Source organism: Pristiophorus japonicus, chromosome 2 (genome assembly GCF_044704955.1).
Source record: "Pristiophorus japonicus isolate sPriJap1 chromosome 2, sPriJap1.hap1, whole genome shotgun sequence".
NCBI lineage: Eukaryota > Metazoa > Chordata > Chondrichthyes > Pristiophoridae > Pristiophorus > Pristiophorus japonicus.
In genome coordinates, this window is record NC_091978.1 from 43,567,062 (window position 1) to 43,574,928 (window position 7,867).

Consider the following 7,867-nt stretch of genomic DNA (forward strand, 5'->3'; position numbering starts at 1 on the left):
GTTATTTCTCCACCGATTCAATTTAGTATACTTTATTTGTTGCTCACGATGTGGTCTCCTCTACATTGGGGAGACCAAACGCAGATTGGGTGACTTCTTTGCAGCACACCTTAGTTCAGTCCGTAAGCATGACCCCAAGCTTCCACTCCCACTAGACCTCTCCATCCTCAGCCTCCTGCACTGTACCAATGAAGCTCAACGCAAGCTTGAGGAACAGCACCTCATCTTTCGTTTAGGCACTTTACAGCCTTCTGGACTCGACATCGAGTTCATCAATTTCAGACATTAACCTCTGCCCATGTTTTATTCCCCTTTCCTTCTTTTTTTTAACTAAACCCCACCCATTTTTTTCTCTTTCCCATGGTAGCTTTTGATAATTCCGCCATTCACACCCCATCCAACTCATCTTTTGTTTCCTAACTTGTGCAATTACCATCTCATTTTTTCCATCTCGCCCCTTTTGTCTCCTAAATCACCTTAATCGCTTTCCGCCCTGTCACAGATCTACCCTTTTGTTCTTTCCTCCCCTCCCACTTTCAGTGCCTCCTACACTTTCTTAAGTATTGGTTACATCGCAAACTTTTCCAGTTCTGATGAAGGGTCACAGACCCAAAATTTTGTTAAATCTGTTTCTCTCCACAGATGCTGCGTGGCCTACTGAGATTTCCAGCATTTTCTGTTTTTATTATTAATTCGAAAGATGCATTTCTCGGAACTAAATGAATGTGTGAAAACATGGCGTGGTTGAGGGGCAATTTTAGTTGGAAAAGTCAACACCTCCAAGTGCACAGACTGTAAAAGCACATTAATGATTTAAAATGTTTTGTCGGATTCAAACTAGCACCCAATAAAAATTAATCACTGGCAGCAAAAACAGAGCTATGTGGTCCCACCAAAAAAAACTGTCTTTGCATGCCAGAAAAAATAATTGCAGAAGCTTTTGATCTTTTGAGCAAAGGAACCAACATGTTCTCTGACTCTTCCAATCCATGAGGTGGATTGTGCTTTTTTTTTCAACCTCTTCCCTTAAAGAATGAATAAAAGACATACATTTATATAGCGCCCTTCATGACCACTGGATGTCTCAAAGCGATTTACAGCCAATTAAATACTTTTGAAGTGTAGTCACTGTTGCGATGTAGGAAACGTGGCAGCTAATTTGCGCACAGCAAGCTCCCACAAACAGCAATGTGATAATGACCAGATGATCTGTTTGTTTGTTATGTTGATTGAGGGATAAATATTGGCCAGGACACTAGACATAACTTCCCTGCTCTTTGAAATCATGCCATGGGAGAGAGAGCAGACGAGACCTCAGTTTTAACATCTCATCCGAAAGACGGTACCCCTGATAATGCAGTGCTCCCACTGCAATGGAGTGTCAGCATAGATTTTGTTGTGTTCAAATTCCTGGGGTGGGACTTGAACCTACAACTTTCTGGCTCAGAGACAAGTGTGCTACCCACTGAACTAATACTGACCTAACCACCTTTTTTTCATTCTTTCTGCAGGATTTTCCTTCCAGTGTCTCATCTTTGTTGTGCCTCCAAATCTCCCTGAGTGACACTTGGAGAAAGGGGTCATGCTCTGGGTGCAAATGCGGAAGGGGGAATGGGATTTGTGAGCACTCAGAGTTAGTCTTTGGACATTGCAGGACTCAGAGTGGCCAAGGAGCACTTGAGGAGGAGCTGGGGAGCAGAGAAAATATCGGGGGAGAGGGCTGGGATACTGACAGCGTTTGGGATCTCAGAGCACAGGGAGACTGTGGACGGTGAGCATCATCATCATAGGCAGTCCCTCCGAATCAAGGAAAACTTGCTTCCACTCTAAAAGTGAGTTCTCAAGTGGCTGTATAGTCCAATGGGGAATTACAAACTCTATCACAGGTGGGACAGACAGTCGTTGGAGGAAAGGGTGGGTGGGAAGTCTGGTTTGCCGCACGCTCCTTCCGCTGCCTGCACTTGATTTCTGTATGTTCTCGGTGACAAGACTCAAGGTGCTCAGCGCCCGACCAGGTGCTCTTCCTCAATTTTGGGCGGTCTTTGGCCAGGGATTCCCAGGTGTCAGTGGGGATGTTGCACTTTATCAAGGAGGCTTTGAGGGTGGCTTTGAAACGTTTCCTCTGCCCACCTGGGGCTCGCTTGCCTTGTAAGAGTTCCAAGTAGAGCGCTTACTTTGGGAGTCTCGTGTCGCGCATGCAGACAATGTGGCCCACCCAGCGGAGCTGGTTGAGTGTGGTCAGTGCTTCGATGCTGGGAATGTTGGCCTAAGCGATGGCATTGATGTTGGTGCGTCTATCCTCTAGTGGATTTGCAGGATTTTGCGTAGGCAGCGTAGGTGGTACTTCTCCAGCACTTTGAAATGCCTGCTGTATATGGTCCACGTCTCTGGGCCATATAGGAGGGTGGGTATCACTACAGCCCCGTGGACCATGAGCTTGGTGCTGGTTTGAGGTCCTGGTCTTCAGACACTCTTCCTCAGGCTGCCCTGGCACACTGGAGCTGGTGTTGGACCTCGTCATCGATGTCTGCCCTTGCTGATAGTAGGCTCCTGAGGTATGGAAAATGGTTCACATTGTCCAAGGCCGCGCCGTGGATTTTGATGACCGGGGGGCAGTGCTGAGTGGCGGGGTCAATTTGGAGGAGGACCTTTGTCTTACGGATGTTTAACATAAGACCAATGCTTTCGTACGCCTTGGCGAAGGTGTTGACGATGGCTTGGAGTTCGGCCTCTGAGTGTGCGCAGACGCAAGCGCCATCCGCGTACTGCAGTTCGATGACAGAGGATGGGATGACCTTGGATCTAGCCTGGAGGCGGCAAAGGTTGAACAGGTTCCCATTAGTTCCATAGTTTAATTCCACTCCAGCAGGGAGCTTGTTGAGAGTGAGATGGAGCATTCAGCGAGGAAGATCATGGTTGGCAGTGTCAAAGGCCTTTGTGAGGCCAAAGAAGGCCATGTACAAGGGTTGATGCTGTTCCCTGTAGTTGACATGCGGGCAGAGGGCTGGGACACTGATGGCGTTTGGGATCTCAGAACATAGGGAGACTGTGGACGATGAGCACCAGAGAGACTGCAGACATTGGGGCAGTGGATCAGGCACTCAGAGCATCCCTGGCAGCAGAGATAGAAAGTGCCAGGATCAGAGCGTGGCCATGGCAACTGAGCCAGGATTTGAGGCACAGAGATCTCTCTGAATGGGTCGTAGATTTGGGTATGCATGGAGTGAACGTGTGTGGGGTGTAGAATAATGCCAGCCCTAATTACTGCATGAACTCTGAGGCTAGCCTTATGGACTAAAATGGTCTTTTCTGGTCTTGGGCGTTCCTATATTCCTATCTGATACATCAGGCCGTTCAAAATGCCAATTAATCTGGCGTCGCTTAAAATGTGGAAATGTGGCAAGGTCATGTCATATGTTAGAATTTCAGTGGCTGCAGTTGGCAGAGTAGGTTTTTGTGCAGTAAATCTGCACTCCCGCCCCCATAGATCCAGGACGTTGCCAATGAGACCTCCCATTTTTCTGGCAATGTAGAGAAACTCTCCTCAGCAAACTCTGGTCTTTGAGCTGCCAGAATCAGACTCCAATGGAATATAAAAATATTTGTTTCCTCCAATTCCACACATGTAATTCCCTTTTTTTTTTCTCACGTGCACGTTCCCTGCACCCATACAATGCATTTATTGCCCAATCTGTTCCTCCATTACTCCTGCTCGTGAGTTGCCCACCAGGATAAGTGTGGTTAACTTGTGCTGTCATTGACCCGGCCTCTGCTTCACATTTGCTGGCTGGCTGAGAACAAGAAAGGAAAACAAAGAAAGACTTAAAGCATTTATATAGCGCCTTTCACAACCTCAGGACATCACAAAGCGTTTTGCAGCCAGTGAAGTACTTTTGAAGTGCAGTCACTGTTATAATGTGAGAAACACGGCAGCTAAGGGAGTCAAGGGTTATGGGGAGCGGGCAGGAAAGTGGAGTTGAGGCCAAGTTCTGATCAGCTATGATCTTATTGAATGGCGGAGCAGGCTCGAAGGGCCAAATAGCCTACTCCTGCTATTTCTATGTTCTGATGTACTAATTTGTGCGCAGCAAATTCCCACAAAAAGCAGTGTGATAATAACCAGATAGTCTGTGGTTCTGGGATGCTGAGGAATAAATATTGCTCAGGACACCGCGGATGTAGGGGTTAAAAAGGAGGCTTCTCTTCTTCAAGGTGGATTAACTTATATAGTTAATCGACATCTCGCCCTTCTCCTGTTGTATAACGACCACGGAAGTGAACACTCAAAATCCCAGGTTCAACCGGCTTTTATTACGAGCAATTGCAAGGGAGGGTTCAGTCATGGAACCTCCGAAATACAAGAGTTTTCAAGCATAATTTATACAGGTTTCGGAGAGGCGCTATCCTCCTACAAAATCATTGATAGGTCTATTGTTATCAGCGAAGGTACATTGATTTGTCGACTCTTATCAGACGGGCTCTGAGTGATACATGCAACTGTCTATCTCTCATCATTGTTTTGTTCCATTTTGCCCTCTATCCCAGTCTATCCGACGCCTAGTGTGGTTTGTACTGGCTTCTTTATCTCTTCCTCAGCAACCTTTAAACAAAACTGTTGACTTTGGCTGTTTAAGTGTTACTAAGGTTAAGCTTTAGTTTAATGTGTATAAGTGTGCTATACCTATATAAGCAAGTGTTACATACATAGGCACTTTATAAATTTGCTACCTTCAGCATAATTCTGCCCCCCTATTTGCAACCTTACAATTTATCCCTTACAATTCGCCCCCCTAATGGCCCTTGGCTATATGCCCAAGATAGGCCATTTCCCAATTAATACCTCACGGGTGAGCTTCCAGGGTTGTCCTTTTGCTTGGGTAGCGCTACTTTCTGAGCTACAGGATCTACCTGTTGACTTTCCCATCAAGGTTATGGCAGGCAGAATGGCAGGCAGTGACTAGTGGGGTGCCGCAGGGCTCAATGCTGGGACCCCAGCTATTTACAATATACATCAATGATTTAGATGAAGGAATTGAGTGTAGTATCTCCAAGTTTGCAGACGACACTAAGCTGGGTGGCAGTGTGAGCTGTGAGGAGGATGCTAAGAGGCTGCAGGGTGACTTGGACAGGTTAGGTGAGTGGGCAAATGCATGGCAGAGGCAGTATAATGTGGATAAATGTGAGGTTATCCACTTTGGTGGAAAAAACATGAATGCAGAATATTATCTGGATGGTGGCAGATTAGGAAAAGGGGAGGTGCAACGAGACCTGGGTGTCATGGTACACCAATTATTGAAAGTTAGAATGCAGGTACAGCAGGCGGTGAAGAAGGCAAATGGCATATTGGCCTTCATAGCTAGGGGATTTGAGTATAAGAGCAGGGAGGTCTTGCTGCAACTGTACAGGGCCTTGGTGAGGCCTCACCTGGAATATTGTGTTCAGTTTTGGTCTCCTAATCTGAGGAAAGATGTTCTTGCTATTGAGGGAGTGCAGCGAAGGTTCACCAGACTGATTTCCGGGATGGCGGGACTGACGTATGAGGAGAGATTGGATCGATTGGGCCTGTATTCACTGGAGTTTAGAAGAATGAGAGGGGATCTCATAGAAACATATGAAATTCTGATGGGACTGGACAGGTTAGATGCAGGAAGAATGTTCCCGATGTTGGGGAAGTCCAGAACCAGGGGTCACAGTCTAAGGATAAGGGGTAAGCCATTTAGGACCGAGATGAGGGGAAACTTCTTCACTCAGAGAGTTGTTAACCTCTGCAATTCTCTACCGCAGAGTTGTTGATGTCAGTTCGTTAGATATATTCAAGAGGGAGTTAGATATGGCCCTTATGGCTAAAGGGATCAAGGGGTATGGAGAGAAAGCAGAAAAGGGGTACTGAGGTGAATGATCAGCCATGATCTTATTGAATGGTGGTGCAGGCTCGAAGGGCCAAATGGCCTACTCCTGCACCTATTTTCTATGTTTCTATGCTTCTATACTAAGTAAGTCCTTTCTGCCGAACTATCTGATTTCCCTTTATTCAATGTTTTAACTATAGTACGGGCTAGGGCCTGCCGCTTACATCGGTTACACCTTTTTACAGGATAATACTAGCAAGATGGGTTCCCTTGCACTACAACCAGTACCTTTAGTCCAGCATAGTTTGTGTATAAGTCCTTTTTAGCTAACATTTTCTCGGTGTTCGAATTATGCCCCGCCTGGGGTATCCTCTGTTTCTTCTATCTTTCCCCCACTTGGGGTCTTCTCTATTCTGCCGAATTTCTGCCCTGCCTGGGGTATCCTTATGTTGTTGAATGGTGTCTAATTCAGTCGAGTATGTTCCTCTTTCAGTTCGAGTATTGGTTTTCCTTGCGGCCCAATGGCCTTTGCTTAACCTCCTCAGGTAATGTCCATCATTGTCCCATCGATCTTTCCTCCTTAAGCTCAGGGGTTATAATAAACCCGTTTATATCTGTCTCCTCAAGCGGAGTAAAGCAGAAGTCAATATCCATAATGGTGCATGAGGTGTTCCTTTCTTCATTTCAGTTGCCGTGGTGCTCACATATCAATCTCCATTTCCTCGTGGAACAGCGATAATTTAGTAGTCCTGTGTTAGGGGGCTGATACTCAAGATACTTGGTTATATCCACAGTCATCTTTGATCATTCATAGTGGATCTTGACATAAAGCAACTTGGTTATTTTTATAACAATCATCTATGCTGAGACTCTTAGTACTGTTGTTCTCTTCAGTTATATTTCTGGTACTGCACGCGAGTTTGATTTCTTATTTCTCCTACATTGTTTGGTATAGATGATCTCCCTTTGTCACATCATACTGTGGTATAGATAATACAAAGTATATTATATTTAAATGTCCGGTTACATATCTGGCCTTTGGACCCAAGCATGACTGTTTCTCCGCACCTCGCAGACATGAGCAATGTTTTTGTTGGTAAATACATCAAGTGTTATTTTTTTTTTTTTTTTTTTTTGAAATTCGTAGCCAATCGTTCCAATTCTTTGTCAAATCACAAACGCCAGAGGTCACCTTGGGCCCATTCAAGGATCACTCTGCGTCAATGCTCTTAGCCAAAAGGCCTAGAGCCACTGCACCGTTCCTGGAAGGACTGCAATACCAGGTTCGTGCCATGGAGGTGGATGGGTCAGGTCCCCCACACACCTCCGTGGAGGTGGATGGGTCAAGCCACCCCACCCACCTCCTGTTTCCAAAAAAGCAAGCATATACCTTCCTGATCCAGGGAGAACCACCTTGGGGTTATGGTGGTTACTCCCCTGTCAGGTCAGTTACGCATGATCTTAGCCAAAAGGCCGAGAAGCGAATACATCAAGTGTTATCCAATCCGGCACCTTAACATTCTGAAGCTGCTCTAGGTTATGTTGTGTCCATTGAGCAACCATGCTCCATATCCTGTATGTACTAGTTCTGTCTGTATGGTTTTACTTAACTTCCGTTCTGCTCTATTCATTTATAGTTCTGGCGTGGTCTCGCAATGTGTGGGCCACTTGTAATAATTCCCTTTCTGCACCATTACCCAGTTGTGCCTGTATCTTTTGATTATCCTCATCCCTTTCCAGCAATCCCTGTAAGGTTTGTGTTAGGGCGTTAACTCGATCATCCATTGTGTGTAGGTCTATAGTGTTTACCGTCGCAACTCCCGCCGCGTATCCTGCCGTATATCCCGCCGCGTACCATTTCTAGTATCCCTCTTTTTCCCCGGTCCCGTTTTTTACCTGATCCTCTTTCCACATTAAACTTCATGGTTTTTGATTCAGGGCCTTTAATTGCTCGCAGGGTCAGGTTTCTATACAGGCTTGTAATGTTTAACCCGCAGAAGTTGGGGATGGTTATAGTG

At 45.9% G+C, this 7,867-nt stretch overlaps 1 pseudogene; it reads right to left on the reverse strand.

The window, feature by feature from the left end:
• Nucleotides 1-7,095: 7,095 nt before the first annotated feature.
• Nucleotides 7,096-7,334, reverse strand: LOC139252161 (U2 spliceosomal RNA; annotated as a pseudogene).
• Between the last annotated feature and the right edge of the window lie 533 nt (nucleotides 7,335-7,867).